This window comes from Scyliorhinus torazame, chromosome 7, assembly GCF_047496885.1.
Source record: "Scyliorhinus torazame isolate Kashiwa2021f chromosome 7, sScyTor2.1, whole genome shotgun sequence".
Taxonomy (NCBI): Eukaryota; Metazoa; Chordata; class Chondrichthyes; order Carcharhiniformes; family Scyliorhinidae; genus Scyliorhinus; species Scyliorhinus torazame.
The window spans coordinates 139166741-139184121 of NC_092713.1; positions in this window are offsets into that span (position 1 = coordinate 139166741).

The window sequence follows — 17381 nt, forward strand, 5'->3', positions numbered from 1 at the left end:
CCCAGGACACCCCTACCCGGGACAGCACTACCCAGGAAGACGAAATACCGGACAGTGACACAGAGTGGATGGGTGGAGACGAACACCCACCCCAAAGTGCCATGGACTCAGAGTGGGACGAAGAGCACGACACAACGCCACTGCTGTCACCAACACCCTCCACCATCGCAGAAACACTCACCTCTGAGAGTGAGTGGCCTCATGGCCTGCTGAGACTGGGCCATGGCGTTGAGCGCCTCTGCCATCTGGCGCTGGCACTGGCTCATGGCCTCCTGTGAGAGGGCAGCCATGTCCTGGGCCACAGACGCCGCCTGTACGGAAAGCCCCAGGCCTCGCAAACCGTTCCCCATGTCTGACACCGTCGCACCCATTGCCTCCACCGCGGACGCCACCCGTGCGGTGTCGGCCTGGGTGGCACATATGACCGGCACCACTCCCAGCTCCTGGACGCGGGTGGACTCCTCCACCTGCGACTGCAGCCGCCGCAAGCCGGCCGTCACCCTCTTCCCTTGTCTCCGGTTCGGTGGTTGCATCGGATCTATGGGTGGGTGTGGTAACTCCAGGAACCCGGGATCCATCTGGGCGGCAGGTGTTCGCTTGGGCTGGGCTGCCCTCCGACCGCCCGGCTCCTCTGCTGCTCCTACCTCCACCTGCTGTACCGGGACGGCTGTGTTGTGCGCACCAGTGAGTGTACCAGATGCCTCATCACGAAAGTGCCCAACCGTGGTGAGTGTTTCTGCGATGGTGGAGGGTGTTGGTGACAGCAGTGGCGTTGTGTCGTGCTCTTCGTCCCGCTCTGAGTCCATGGCACTTTGGGGTGGATTCGTCTCCACCCATCCACTCTGTGTCACTGTCCGGTATTTCGTCTTCCTGGGTAGTGCTGTCCCGGGTAGGGGTGTCCTGGGTAGGGGTGTCCTGGGTAGTGGTGTCCAGGGTAGTGGTGTCCAGGGTAGTGGTGTCCTGGGTAGTGGTGTCCTGGCTCGGCTGTGACGGGGGCCTGTGGCTGCCCCTCTCGTCGCTGGGTGGCACACGCCTGCGTCGTTGCACCCGCACGAGACGGGGGTGTCGTCCCCCTGTTTCTCCAGGTCTCTCCGTCTCCCGTGGTCTCCAAGGGACGTCCTGCGGGCGTCGCATGCCGGAGGGTCCGGGTCTCTCCGTCTCCCGTGGTGTGCGAGGGGCATCCTGCGGGTGTCGCATGCCGCAGGGTCCGGGTCTCTCCGTCTCCCGTGGCCTCCGAGGGGCATCCTGCGGGCGGTCTGCATCTGCGGGGATGGGTGCCTCGACGTTTGCTCCTGCGATACACAATGAAGCATGCATGGTTATACACGCAGGCAGTGACCAGGTGATATGGGGGAGGGGGATATAGGGGAGGGGGGATATGGGGATGGGCTGTCGGTGGCTCACTTGCTAGTACGCCCCCGACCTCTGCATCAGCAACCTCCCGGTCCTCAGGTCCGCCAGCCAGTTCCAAGGCCCTTTCCTCGTGTTCGGTCAGTGGCCTCTCATCAGCGGGGCCTCCTCCAGTCCTCACATGCTCCCTATTGTTGTGTTCGCGCTTCTCCTGTGGTGGGCGGTGGCAGGGGTAAAAGGCAACAGTGTTAGACAGGTATATGAATGCACGCCATCGGTTGCGCGTGTATTGCAGAGGTTAAGGTTAGGGCTGGATTCACTTGGGGATATGGGGGATATGGGGGAGGGAGGATATGGGGGAGGGGGATATGGGGAGGGGGCATATGGGGGAGGGGGGATATGGGGGAGGGGGGATATGGGGGATATGGGGGAGGGGGGATATGGGGGATATGGGGGAGGGGAGATATGGGGGAGGGGGGATATGGGGAGGGGGGATATGGGGGAGCGGAGATATGGGGGAGGGGGGATATGGGGGAGCGGGGATATGGGGAGGTGGGATATGGGGAGGAGGGACATGGGGGAGGGGGATATGGGGGATATGGGGGAGGGGGGATATGGGGGATAAGGGGGAGGGGGGATATGGGGGATATGGGGGAGGGGGGATATGGGGGATATGGGGAGGGGGGATATGGGGGATAAGGAGGAGGGGGTATATGGGGAGGGGGATATGGGGGATGGGGGATATGGGGGAGGGGGGATATGGGGGATATGGGGGAGGGGGGATATGGGGGAGGGGGATTTGGGGGAGGGGGGATATGGGGGATATGGATATCGGGCAGGGTGGGGGGGAGGCTCACCCCGGCTGCTCTGACGAGGTCGTTCACCTTGTTGTGGCACTGGGTGCCTGTCCGTGGTGTCAGGGCCACAGCGGTGACGGCCTCTGCCACCTCCCTCCACAGACGCCAGCTGTGGCATGGGGCAACTCTGCGGCCGTGCCCGGGATACAGGGCCTCCCTCCTCTGCTCCACTGCGTCCAGGAGCGCCTCCACATCCCATGACTGGAACCTCGGGGCTGAGCGGCTGCCGGCCATCCGGTCGGGTGTTCCGGTCGGGTGGGGGGGAGCAGCGCGTCCTTATGAGCCGTCACGCCGTACGGCGTGTATGACGCTGCACGGCGTGAACCATGTGCGCAAGCGCGGATCCCATCACGTCGCTGCTAGCCCATTTCGGGCCGGAGACTTCGCAACGTTTTTGGCGGCGTGATGCAGGTTGGATTTGCGCTGTTTTTTGCGCCGGACAGCGGACTTTGCGCCGATATCGGAGAATTTCGCCCAAGGTCTATGAACTACCTGATTTTGCAAACAAAACTTGCTTGTTTTAGCAGCTTTATGTCATGTTACATGCCTGATGAAGCAATTCTTGAATCTATTTTTTGCTGTAAAAGACAGGGATTGATTTTACTCACATTATTTCAGTGTGCATTTCACACAAATATGAAGAATTGCTTTCTGGTAGGAGACCTCTTGGAGAATATTTATTCAACTTCTGGACACATCACTTTAAATTGAAAGTTCAGAGAACACAGTGAATCTATCTAGTCACTCAGAAGCAATTTGACTGCTGGTGGCTCTCTCTGCTCCAAGGGAGTTAACAGTAGGGGCTCTTAATAGGAGGTGGAAATCACTGGAGCTCAGGGCGAATGTCTGATTAGGTCTTTTATGGCAGCAAAAAGCAAAAGGCTTGAAACAAAGAGTGATTATTGGTACAGAACAGGACGACATTGTGTGTGTGCTCAGGGAGTATCAATAATTTGTAGTCAGTGTCATGTGTGGATTTGGCCCAGCATAGTCGTAATATTATAATTTGAACTGTTCAAATCGCCACAAAAGCGGGAGTGTTTGTGGATTAGTCTCGTTTTTCAGTTTTGCCGACAGCAAGTTAAGCCAAATAGGCAGATTCTAGCAGCACAATTGATTTTCTTAAACGATCTTCTGTTTTTAGAATTTCATGAATGTGGGAGAAGCGCCATTGGCGGCATATTGATATGAGGGCCAGGATTTTTTGGCCCCGTCATGGCGGGCTATAAAATGGAGTGAGCTGTTCAAAAGTCAATTGACTTCGGCACAATCAGAAAATACCTCCAGCAGGAGGGACCATAGTCTGGAGACCTAATAAGACTGGAGAACAAGTTTGTCCTCAGCCTTGATGCTGCCATCAGGATTCATTCACAACTAAGTTTTGATTTGATTTGAGTTACTGTCACATGTACCGAAGTACAGTGAAAAGTATTTTTCTGCGGCCGAGGGAATGTACAGAGTATATACATAGTAGACAAAAAGAATAATCAACAGAGAACATTGACAAATGGTACATCGACAAACAGTGATTGGTTACAGTACGGAACAAGGGGCCAAACAAAGCAAATGCATGAGCAAGAGCAGCGTAGGGCATCGTGAACAGTGTTCTTAAAGGGAAAAGATCAGTCCGAGGGGGAGTCGTTGAGGAGTCTAGTAGCTGTGGGGAAGAGGTTGTTCCTGTGTCTGGATGTGCGGGTCTTCAGACTTCTGTACCTTATGCCTGACAGAAGGGTTTGGAAGAAGACAATGCCTGGGTGGGAGGGGTCTCTGATAATGCTCTCTGCCTTCCTGAGGCAGTGGGAGGTGTATTCAGAATCAGTGTAGGGGTGGCAAACTTGTATGATGCGTTGAGCTGAGTTCACCACACTCTGCAGTTTATTGCGATCTTGGACTGAGCAGTTGCCATACCAGGCTGTGATGCAGCCAGATAGGATACTCTCTATCGCACATCTGTCAAAGTTTGTGAGAATCGATGCAAATTTGTCAAATTCCTTTAGCTTCCGTAGGAAGTTGAGATGTTATTGTGCTTTCTTGACTGTTGCATCAACGTGGGTGGACCAGGACAGACTGTTGGTGATAGTGATCGCCAGGAACCTAAAGCTATCGACCATCTCCACTTCGGAGCCATTGATGCAGACAGGAGTGTGTGTCGTGCTACGCTTCCTGAAGTCGATGATCAGTTCCTTGGTCTTTCCGACATTTGGAAAGAGGTTGTTTTCAGTACACCATGCAACCAAGTGATTTATCTCCCTCCTGTAGTCTGATTCGTCGTTGTTTGAGATATGGTCCACCACAGTCGTATAATCCGCAAACTTATAGATTGAGTTGGAGTTCAATCTTGCCACACAATCCTGTGTGTATAGGGAGTACAGTAGAGGGCTGAGCACACATCCTTGTGGGGTCCCGGTGTTGAGGACTATTGTGGAGGAGATGCTGTTGCCTATCCTGACAGATTGCGGTCTGTTGATGAGGAAGTCAAGGATCCAACTGCACAGGGAGGTGTCAAGACCAAGTTTGCAGAGTTTGGTTATTCGGCTTATTGGGATAATGGTGTTGAAGGCTGAGCTGTAGTCGATAAATGTGGTAAACCACTGTTGCACCTCTATTAGGTGATGTACGGTAGGACCAGTACTACAGGTACATTGGTGGTCTCTGTCTGCTGGCTCTGCCCAGTAGCCGGAGTATAAATATATGTGTCCTCCATGCTGCAGCCATTTCGCCAGCTGCTGTGGGAGGCCACACATCTTAGAGCAATAAAGCCTCAGTTGTATCCAACTCTAGTCTTTGTTCAATTGATCGTGCATCAATTTATTGCTCTAAGATTTTCTAAAAGGTGGACCTCACAAGCAAACCAGATCTCCTGCAGCTGGATTCGCAATCAAGCGATGCCAAAAAGGACTTTAATCACTGGCTAGCTTGCTTCGAGGCGTATATCAACTCAGCGACCACCCCTGTTCCGGAGGCTCAGAAGATACAGATCCTGTACTCAAGGTTGAGCTCCAACGGGTTTCCGCTGATCCAGGACGCCCCGAACTATGCCGACGCCATGGAGCTTCTCAAAGAAAACTACGCACAAAAGACGAACACGCTCTTCGCCAGCCACGTACTCGCCACTCGCTCTCAACTCCCTGGTGAGTCCATAGAAGACTTCTGGCGGGCCCTAATCCCACTCGTCCAGGACTGTGAGTGTCAGGCCGTTACGACCTCTGAACATTAAAACCTCCTTATGCGGGACGCGTTCATTACGGGGATTGGGTCGGATCTCATACGCCAAAGACTGTTAGAAGGGGCCACGCTCGATCTAGCTGAGACAAAGAAGCTAGCGCTCTCTATGATGTTCGCCTCGAGCAACATTCAGGCCTACCCCCCAAGCCGCACAGCCCACCCCTCCAATGCATCGTGGACCCCACAGATGGCCGCCCCAGCGGGGGCCTTACCCAGCCAGTACGCCTGCGCCACGCGCCAGCCCGCGCACCCAGGGGGTCCCCGATGTTACTTCTGCGGCCAGCAGAAACACCCTTGCCAATGCTGCTCGGCCCGCGCGGCCCTTTGCAAGGCTTGCGGCAAAAGGGGGCACTTCGCTGCGGTGTGCCAGGCCCGCCTCAGTGATGATCGACCAGTCTCGTCCGCACAACCTGGCCACCGCATCGACCAGCGTGAAAATCAACGGCCACGTGACCTCTTGCCTTCTGGACTCCGGGAGCACCGAAAGCTTCATACACCCAGATACGGTAAGGCGCTGCTCCCTCGCGGTACACCCCGCCAACCAAGGAATCTCCCTGGCCTCCGGATCCCATTCCGTCGTGATTTGGGGGTACAGAACGGTCACACCCACGGTCCAGGGCATAGAATTCAACGACTTCAGCCTCTACGTCCTCCCTATCCTCTGCGCTGCTCTACTACTAGGCCTGTACTTCCAGTGCAATCTCCATCGCCTAACCCTCAAATTCGGCGGACCCCTACCACCCCTCACTGTGTGCGGCCTCGCAACCCTAAAGGTCGATCCGCCTTCTCTCTTCACAAATCTAACCCCGGATTGCAAACCCGTCGCCACCAGGAGCAGACGGTACAGCGCCCAGGACAGGACCTTCATCAGGTCCGAGGTCCAGCGGCTGCTTCGGGAAGGCATCATTGAGGCCAGCAACAGCCCCTGGAGAGCCCAAGTGGCAGTGGTTAAAACTGGGGAGAAACACAGAATGGTCGTGGACTACAGCCAGACCATCAATCGGTACACGCAGCTCGACGCGTACCCCCTCCCACGCATATCTGATATGGTCAATCAGATTGCACAGTACCGGGTCTCCTCAATGGTAGACCTCATATCCACCTACCACCAGCTCCCCATTCGTAAATCGGACTGTCCATACACTGCTTTCGAGGTGGACGGTTGTCTCTTATCACTTCCTCAGGGTTCCCTTCGGCGTCACTAACGGAGTCTCGGTCTTCCAAAGGGAGATGGATCGAATGGTCGACCGGTACGGTTTGCGGGCCACCTTCCCGTACCTAGACAACGTCACCATCTGCGGCCATGACCAGCAGGACCACGATGCCAACCTTGCCAAATTTCTCCACACCGCCACTCTCCTCAACCTCACCTACAACAAGGAGAAGTGCGTGTTCAGCACAACCTGCTTAGTCATACTTGGCTATGTGGTCCAGAACGGAGTTCTGGGGCCCGATCCCGACCGAATGCACCCCCTCATGGAGCTCCCCCTTCCTCACTGCCCCAAGGCCCTCAAACGCTGCCTGGGGTTTTTCTCATACTATGCCCAGTGGGTCCCAAACTATGCAGACAAGGCCCGCCCACTCATACAGTCCACACACTTTCCCCTGGCGGCCGAGGCGCAACAGGCCTTCGCCCGTATCAGAGCCGATATCGCCAAGGCCGGGGTGCACGCAGTAGACGAGACACTGCCCTTTCAAGTAGAGTGCGACGCAACGGACATCGCCCTAGCCGCCACTCTCAATCAGGCAGGCAGACCCATGGCATTCTTCGCCTGCACACTTTATGCCTCAAAAATGTGGCACTCATCCGTCGAAAAAGAGGCCCAAGCTATTGTTGAGACTGTGCCGCATTGGAGGCATTACCTGGCCGGCAGGAGATTCACCCTCCTCACTGACCAATGGTCGGTAGCCTTCATGTTCAATAACACACAGTGGGGCAAGATCAAAAACGATAAAATCTTGAGGTGGAGGATCGAGCTCTCCACCTATAATTATGAGATTTTGTATCGCCCCGGCAAACTCAAAGAGCCCCCAGACGTCCTATCCCGAGGTACATGTGCCAGCGCACAAGTAGACAGACTCCGGGCCCTGCGCGACAGCCTTTGTCATCCGGGAGTCACACGGTTGTACCATTTTGTCAACCCTCGCAATCTGCCCTACTCCGTCGAGGAAGTACAGACAATCACCAGGGACTGCCAGGTCTGTGCGGAGTGCAAGCCGCACTCTACTGGCCGGACCGTGCGTGCCTGGTGAAGGCCTCCCGCCCCTTTGAATGCCTCAGCGTGGATTTCAAAGGACCCCTCCACTCCCACCGACCAAAACACGTATATTCTCAGTGTGGTCGATGAGTACTCCAGATTCCCCTTCGCCATCCCATGCCCCGATATGGCGTCTGCCACCGTCATCAAAGCCCTCAACACCATCTTCCCTCTGTTTGGTTTCCCTGCCTACATCCACAGTGACAGGGGATCCTCATTCATGAGCGATGAGCTGCGTCAGTTCCTGCTCAGCAGGGGTATCGCCTCCAGCAGGACGATCAGCTATAACCCCCGGGGAAACGGGCAGGTAGAGAGGGAGAACGGGACGGTATGGAGGGCCGTCCAACTGGCCCTACGGTCCAGGAACCTCCCAGCCTCTCACTGGCAGGAGGTCCTCCCTGATGCACACCACTCCATTCGGTCACTGCTGTGCACTGCCACTAACAACACACCCCATGAACGTCTTTTTGCTTTCCCCAGGAAGTCCACATCCAGGGTGGCGCTCCTGACTTGGCTCGCAGCTCCAGGACCCGTCCTGCTCCGTAGGCACGTCCAACTCCACAAGGCGGACCCGTTGTTGGAGAGGGTGCAATTGCTCCATGCAAACCCCCAGTATGCCTACGTGGCGTACCCCGACGGCCGCCAGGATACTGTTTCCCTCAGGAACCTGGCACCACACACACACACACTCCTCCGTCCCGGCGCCACCCTTCCCTCCCCCGGTGCTCCCAGCATTAACCCCACCAGGACCATCCGTCCTTCCCCTGCCCACGCCCGAGGATGAAGAGGATTTTGGCACGCTCCCGGAGTCACCGAACAGTGGGCCAGCATCGACATCACCGCCACCACTGCGTCGCTCCCAGCGGCACATCAAGGCCCCGGACTGGTTAAACCTCTTAACTGGTCCACTGGACTTCAAAAGACATTTTCTTTCCCCAAAATTGTAAATGTAACTGTAAAAAGAAAACCATTGTTGTATATAGTTCTCCACCACCCCCGTCGGACTCAATTTTAATAGGGGGTGAATATGGTAAACTACTGTTGCACCTCTATTAGGTGATGTATGGTAGGACCTCTACTACAGGTACATTGGTGGTCCCTGCCTGCTGGCTCCACCCAGTAGGCAGAGTATAAATATTTGTGTCCTCCATGCTGCAGCCATTTCGCCAGCTGCTGTGGGAGGCCACACATCTTAGAGCAATAAAGCCTCAGTTGTATCCAGCTCTAGTCTTTGTTCAATTGATCGTGCATCAATAAACAGCAGTCTTACATAGGTGTCCTTGTTGTCAAGGTGTTCAAGTGTTGATTGTACAGCCAGGGAGATAGCATCTGCTGTGGACCGGTTGCAGTGATAGGCAAATTGCAGTGGATCGAGACCGTCTGGGAGACTGGCAGTGATCTGTCTCATGACTAGCTGCTCAAAGCATTTCATGATAACAGACATCAGGGACACCGGTCGGTAGTCATTGAGGCAGGCTACCTTGTTCTTCTTTGGTATTATTGTGGTCTTCTTGAAGGAGGTGGAGACCTCAGAGTGGAGGAGTGAGGTGTTGAAGATACCTGCGAAGACACTCGCCAGCTGATCTGCGCAGGCTCTGGTGCTCGTCCAGGGACTCCGTCAGGGCCCGTCGCTTTCCACGGATTCACTTTCAAGAAGGCAGCTCTGACCTCTAAGGCTGTAATAGTGGGTGTGAGTGTGTCCAGGGCTGTTGGGGCGGGTGGTTGTATATTTGGTGCTTTGGTAGCTCTCGTGATGGGAGAGTGACTTTCGTACCTTGACTCCCTGTGTTTACCATATATAATCTACTACTCTCGCCCAGCAATAGAATCATGAAGTCATGCCCAAATTAGCTGACAGCATATGAGAGAGAGTTTCTGTAATGTTTACCTAAGGAGTAAATATACAGAGTGAACTCTCTGGTGACCAAACCTGTGGAACTAACAAATGTAAAGGCATGAAACTCAATTTTCTTCCTTGTGGAATTATTCATCAGTCTTAATTTGGAATGGAAGGAGGAAGAAAACTAAATGGGGAGAGAGCTGGGTGGAGATCATGGATCTTTGAGAGTACCACCCACTGTTTCAACAGATAAACTATAGGAGTAAGTAGCTTCATATGATCTGTGAGAGAGGAAATCAAACACTAATGTGGATTATAAACCTGTTGTCAATCTACATTGGTTTACATCTAAAAAGTCACAACTCATGATTTTATACCCAATCTCTTCATTTTTCTGATTTTGTCTCCTGATTTATGAAATGGTAGAGTTTACATTACAGATGCTTGCTGAGGGCTGAACATTAAGAATACATAAGAAACTACAGCATTGTCTTAAACAAAAGATGTTGGCTCTGGCTGCCTTTTCAAGAGCTGTGTTGAATGTACTTTGTTCCCATATGATTCATGCACTCCCCACACCTCTTTTTCATGTACATTGATAGATCATAGAATTAGAATTTACAGTGCAGATGATTATATCTATGCCATTCCTGCTCTCACCCTAAACTGGAAAATGTCATCAACTACTTCAAATTTGGCAGCATGTAGGTGGAAGTTGCATGTTGCAAGGCAGATCCCAGCAGCACAATTGATCTCCTTAAATGACCTTCTGTCATTTGAATTTCCTGAATGTGGGAGAAGCGTCATTGGCGACATTTTGATATGAGTGGGCAGGATTTTATGGCCCCGTCATGGCAGACTATAAAATGCAGTGAGCTGTAATAATAAATCTTTTATTATTGTCACAAGTAGGCTTATGTTAATACTGCACTGAAGTTACTGTGAAAAGCCCCTGGTCGCCACACTCCGCCACCTGTTCTGGTACACAGAGCGAGAATTCAGAATGTGCATTTCACCGAGCAAGCATGTCTTTCGGGACTTGTGGGAGGAAACCGGAGCACCCGGAGGAAACTCACACAGACACAGGGAAAACATGCTGACTCCACACAGACAGTGACCCAAGCCAGGAATCGAACCTGGGACCCTGGTGCTGTGAAGCAACATTACTAACCACTGTGATACCATTGACTTCGACACGATCAGAAAATCCCTCCAGCAGGAGGGACCATAATTTGGAGACCTAAAAAAACTGGAGAACAAGTTTTTCCTAAACCTTAATACTGTCATCAGGTTTAATTTACAAATAAGTGTGCTTTTATATTTGGTGCTTGGATAGCTCTCGTAACTTTCGTACCTTGACTTCCTGTGTTTACCATATATAGATATATAATCTACTACTATATCCCAGCAATAGAAACGTGAGGTCATGTGCAAATTAGCTGACAGGATATGAGAGAGAGTTTTTGCAATGTTTACCTAAGGAGTAAATATACAGAATGAACTCTTCTGTGACCAAATCTGTGGAACTAACATATGTAAAAGCATGAAACTCAATTTCCTTCCTTGTGGAATTATTCATCAGTCTTAATTTGGAATGGAAGCAGGGAGAAAACTAAATGGGGAGAGAGCTGGGTGGAGATCATGGATCTTTGAGAGTACCACCCACTGTTTCAACAGATAAACTATAGGAGTAAGTAGCTTCATGTGATCTGTGAGAGATTAAATCAAACACTAATGTGGATTATAAACCAGTTGTCAATCTACTTTGATCTACATCTGAAACATCACAACTCATGATTTTATACCCAATCTCTTCATTTTTATACCTTTGTCTTCTGATTTATGAAATGGTAGCGTTCACATAACAGGAATGCTTGCTGAGGGCTGCACATTAAGAATACTTAAGAAACAACAGCATTGTCTTAAATAAAAGATGTGGAGATTCCGGCGTTGGACTGGGGTGGGCACAGTAAGAAGTCTTACAACACCAGGTTAAAGTCCCAACAGGCTTGTTTCGAATCACTAGCTTTCGGAGCGCAGCTCCTTCCTCAGGTGAATGTAGATTTTGGTTCCAGAAACACATACATATATAGACAAAGTCAATGAAGCAAGACAATACATTGAATGCGAGTCTTTGCAGGTAAGTAAGTCTTTACAGGCCCAGATGAAGCGACTGGAGAGAGGGATAAATAAAAGATGTTGGCCCTAGTTTTGCTGCCTTTTCAAGGGCTGTGTTGAATGTACTTTGTTCCCATCTGATTCATGCACACCTCTTTTTCCATGTACATTGATGATTATATCTATGCCATTCCTGCTCTCGCCCTAAACTGGAAAATATCATCAACTTCCTCCAATTTAGAGTTCCGGTTGCAGCATGTAGGTGAAGGTCGCAGGTTGGGTGAGTCCTGCTCGAGGCTGTGAAGAAGGGGGCAAGTGAGAGTTCGCCGTCAAGTGAACGGGTCAGCTCGGATACAGGGAATATGGTGGAGGCTGAGACACTGTGAAGAGCCGCTCCCCTCACAATGGAAACTCTGAGCGAGGTATTGGCTGGAGAACTAGAGAGGCAGTTTATTAAGCACATGGAGGTGCTGAGGAGGAAGTTGATGGCTGCGATGAAGGAGTGAGTTGAGGGGGCGATTGCGCCGGTGAAGGTGGCAGTGTCAAAGACATCGGCCGAGGTATGGGAGCAAGGAGAGAAGTTGAAGGGGGTGGAGGAAGCTCTGTCGCAGCCAGAGACCAGTTCACCTTGATGGGTGAGGAGTAGCGGAGGATGGTGGAGGCCGACAAAGGGTTCAGAGCCAAGGTGGAGGACCTGGAGAGCTGGTCGAGGTGGAGGATTTATGAATTGTGGGTCCGCCCGAAGGGATGGAGGGCCCGAGGCCGACTGAGTACTCCGCGAAGATGCTGGCAGAGTTGTTGGGGGAGGGGGAAGAACCCTCCCGATATGAGCTGGACAGGGATCATTGGTTGCTCAGCCCAAGCCGAAAGCAAATGCGCCACAGAGAGCAGTTATAATTTGTTTTCACAAGTTTCACATCAAGGAGAAGGTCCTGAGCTGGGCGAAACAAAGGCATGAGGTCAAGTGGGAAGGTGTTGGTATTCGACCTCCTCCACGGAGTAGGGGAGGTTGCGGGACTTTATAAAATGGTAGAACCGAGTGACCCCCGGGTGGCAGAGGTCCTCGTGGAGGGTTTGGAGACGGTCTATTTGTGCGTTGGCCCATGTGCCGTGGGATAGGGCATCGGACGGCTCGTTCAGCTTCCCGGGACGGTACAAGATCTCGTAGTTGAAGGTGGAGAGCTTGATCCTCCACCTTAAGATCTTGTCATTTGTAATTTTGCCCCGCAGTGCATTATCGAACATGAAAGCTACCGACCGTTGGTCAGTGAGGAGAGTGAATCTCCTGCCGGCCAGGTAATGCCTCCAATGCCGCACAGCTTCCACTATGGCTTGGGCTTCCTTTTCCACTGAGGAGTGGCGGATTTCTGAGGCGTGGAGGGTTCAGGAGAAGAAGGCCACGGGCCTGCCCGCTTGTTTAAGGGTGGCCGCTAGAGCTACATCGGAGGCGTCGCTCTCGACCTGGAAGGGGAGGGACTCGTCGATGGCGCGCATCGTGGCCTTTGCGATATCCGCTTTGATGCGGCTGAAGGCCTGGCGAGCCTCTGTCGACAGGGGGAAGGTAGTAGTCTGTATTAATGGGCGGGCCTTGTCTGCATACTGGGGGACCCACTGGGCGTAATATGAAAAAAAAAAACAGGCATCGTTTCAGGGCTTTGGAGCAGTGGGGAAGGGGAAATTCCATAAGGGGGCGCATGCGTTCGGGGTCGGGGCCTATTATCCCATTGCGCACTACGTATCCCAGGATGGCCAGCCGGTTTGTGCTAAACACACACTTGTCCTCGTTGTATGTGAGGTTCAAGGCGTTTGCGGTCTGGAGGAATTTTTGGAGGTTGGCGTCGTGGTCCTGCTGATCGTGGCCGCAGATGGTTACGTTGTCGAGATACGGGAACGTGGCCTGTAACCCGTGTTGATCAACCATTCGGTCCATCTCCCGTTGGAAGACCGAGACCCCGTTTGTGACGCCAAATGGGACCCTTAGGAAGTGGTATAGTCGCCCATCTGCCTCGAAGGCTGTGTACTTGCGGTCACTTGGGCGGATGGGGAGCTGGTGATAGGCGGACTTGAGGTCCACGGTGGAGAAGACCTTATATTGGGCAATCCGATTTACCATGTCGGATATGCGGGGGAGAGGGTACGCATCTAGCTGTGTGTACCTGTTGATGGTCTGGCTATAGTCTATGACCATCCTTTGCTTCTCCCCGGTCTTTACTACTACCACCTGTGCTCTCCAGGGACTATTGCTGGCCTGGATTATGCCTTCCTTCAGCAACCGCTGGACTTCGGACCGGATAAATGTCCGGTCCTGGGCGCCGTACCGTCTGCTCCTAGTGGCGACGGGTTTGCAATCCGGGGTGAGGTTTGCAAACAAGGATGGCGGTTCAACTTTGAGGGTTGCGAGACCGCAGATAGTGAGTGGGGGTATTGGGCCACCGAATTGAAACGTTAGGCTCTGCAGGTTGCACTGGAAATCTAATCCCAGTAATCTGGGCGCGCAGAGTTGGGGAAGGACGTAGAGCCTGTAGTTTTTAAACTCCCTTCCTTGCACCGTTAGGGTCACTATGCAGAACCCTTTGATCTCTACGGAGTGGGATCCTGCAGCTAGGGAAATCTTTTGCGTACTGGGACGGATGGTCAAAAAACAGCGTCTTACCGTGTCGGGGTGGATGAAGCTTTCGGTGCTCCCGGAGTCGATCAGGCATAGTGTCTCGTGTCCGTTGATCAGCACCGTTGTTGTCGTCGTCTGGAGCGTCCGGGGCCGTGCTTGATCCAGCGTCACCGAGGCCAGATGTGGTCGTAGTGTCTCAGCGTCTTCTTCGGACCCCGTGGAGCCGTCGATGCTGGGGTCCTTTGTTGTCATCCAATATGGCGGCATCCATGAATCGCACGCGGCCGGGGGTGGACAAAATGGCCGCCCCCACGGATCGCACATGGTCGGGGGTGGACAAAATGGCCGCCCCATGCATCGCACATGGCTGGGGGGTCACAAGATGGCGGCGCCCATCCTCCCCTCGTGGTGGCCGGGACCCAAAATGGCGGCGCCCGCGGGTCGCACATGGGGCACTGGTGGGGCTGGGGAGCATTTGGGATGCACTGGACTCTTTCTTCTCCGGGGACAGCGGCGACCCCCCCGGGACCGGCACACAGCCGCGAAATGGCCCTTTTTCCCGCAGCTCTTGCAAGTTGCTGCGCGGGCCAGGCAGCGCTGCCGGGGGTGTTTCGCCTGCCCGCAGAAATAGCAGCGGGCCCCCCCCGGGATGATCTGGCGTCTTAACCGTGCAAGCCTGTGAGGGAGGGGGGGGGGTTTGTCGTGACGGGGGTCCACGGAGCCCAAGGGGCTGCCGCGCGGTCGGGGCCGTAGGCGCGGGCGTTTTGCGAGGCCACATCTAGGGAAGCTGCGATGGCCCGTGCCTCTGAGAGTCCTAGCGACTCTTTTTCTAAAAGTCTTTGGCGGATTTGGGGAGAGTTCATACCTGCCACAAACGCATCGCGAATTAACATGTCCGTGTGTTCAGTCGCGTTTACCAGCGGGCAGCCGCAGCCCCGTCCCAAAATTAGCAGCGCGGCATAGAACTCCTCTAGCGATTCTCCGGGACTTTGCCGTCTCGTTGCGAGTTGATAGCGTGCGTAGACCTGGTTCACTTGGCGAACGTAGACGCTCTTTAGTGCTGCGAGCGCCGTTGGGAAATCCTCTGCGTCTTCTATGAGAGGGTAAATTTCCGGGCTTACCCTTGAGTGCAGGACCTGTAGTTTCTGGTCTTCTGTGATCCGGCCGGGGGCCGTTCGGATGTAGCCTTCGAAACAAGTCTGCCAGTGTTTAAAAACTGCTGCCGCGTTCACTGCATGGGGGCTGATCCGCAGGCATTCCGGGGCGATCCTGAGCTCCATAGTCCTTTAAGCACGCTTAATAAATTGTAGCACACAATGACTTACGAGAGAGACGAATCGAGATGAAGTCGATGAGGCTTTATTAAGCGTGACTTGTTCCCCGCAGTTCAGCAACAGACTGGAGCTGCGGGGAGAAGCCCAGGTTCTTACACTCCGCCTTCAGGGCGGAGCTAGGGATCAACAGCCAACCAGGACCCGGGATCTGTCAGCCAATAGCATCACGGCTTCACAGTCCCACATGACCCCTAATGCATACTACCACAGTCAGGAATGCACAGCCTGGAAGTGTGAAGGCAAGTACAATCAAGGCATTTAAGAAGGCATTAGATGATTACTTGAATAGAAACAATGTGCAAGTTTTCAGGGAAAAGACAGGGAAATGGCATTAAGACAGAATTCTCATTTGGAGAGCCAGTGCAGACATGATGGGCCAAATGGCTTCCTTCTACACCGTGCCAACTCTGTAATTCTGACACTTGCCAAGGCCAAGGATTTATGGGTGTCCGTCTGGGTCAGAACTCTGACCTGGGCCCAAAAGGGGCAACTGAACTGGGGAGTCATGGGATACTTGATAATATGGGGGAACCATAGGATTTTATAATATAAATGCTGGTGTGGCCATCTAAAATGGCCGCCCGCAAGGGATGAAGGGAATTGTGGTCAGGTTGGGACACAGACAGGACACAACTTGTGTATATTGCAAACAACAACTCAGACTTATGCAAAAACTCACACCTGCTAGAAGCCACTCACAGGTCTCCCCAGGACAATTGGCTTCAGATTGAAACTTAACAATAGTAGCAGACTCAGGGGCACCTGTTTGCCTTATTTGGGAGTGCGTACGTGCCTTGGACAATAACAACTAGGACCCGCCCAGCCATCAGTGTACGTGCCCCTAATTAGCCAGAATCGATTAGGGTGAATGAAATCCTATTGATCCATTGGATCCCTACCTGGGACCACCCAAAAGAGCGCGAAAGATCGGAGGATAAGAAGAACTGCACAACCAAAATTCTGCGTCTTTTGAGGGACCGGCTTCTGTCATCCAACAGCAGCACATCAAACAACCAAGTTCAAGGACCCGTGATCTCCACCTGAAAGATGACACTCAGCCTAGACGAACCAGATAACCTCCAGGCGCCACACATGGGGAACCAGATAAAGGCCTTATCTAACCTGCACAGAGCCGGTCACTTGGAAGTTAAGTAAAGGTCGTTTAACTGCTAGATATAGTCTAATATATAGTGCAGGGTAATTTATTAAGTATAGAAGTAATCCTAGGTTCAGTAATAAACTGTGATTATACTAAATACTTATTGTGTGGTCATTTGTCCAATAGACGGAACATACTTGCACATTGTGGTCATTAATAGTAATACAGATAGAAGTCAGCAACATTAATTGGTGACTCTGGTGGGGCTCGACTAGAAGTGACTTTGTTACTCCGAAAGATCCCACAACTTTGATTAATTTGGTAAAAAGGAAAAACGAACCACAAGCGTGGGCTCTGTATTGGACAAATAACCGGATTTCGGAAGTGTACTAACCGCATGCGAAACTAACAGGGAAGGACAGGGTAAACTCTGCCGACTTGCATGCAAATATAGAGGGATTTTGAACTGGAACGTAGCCATAAGCCGTACTCATTGTTCGATCAACTCCCTATTCCCTTGTTCCAAATTAAATAGTGAGGAAAATGGCAGCTCAATTGTTAGGAAAAAAGGTGAATCCACAGCAAACAGAGGTCGAAGTAGCCGACATGGGGCAGCACGGTAGCATTGTGGATAGCACAATTGCTTCACAGCTCCAGGGTCCCAGGTTTGATTCCGGCTTGGGTCACTGTCT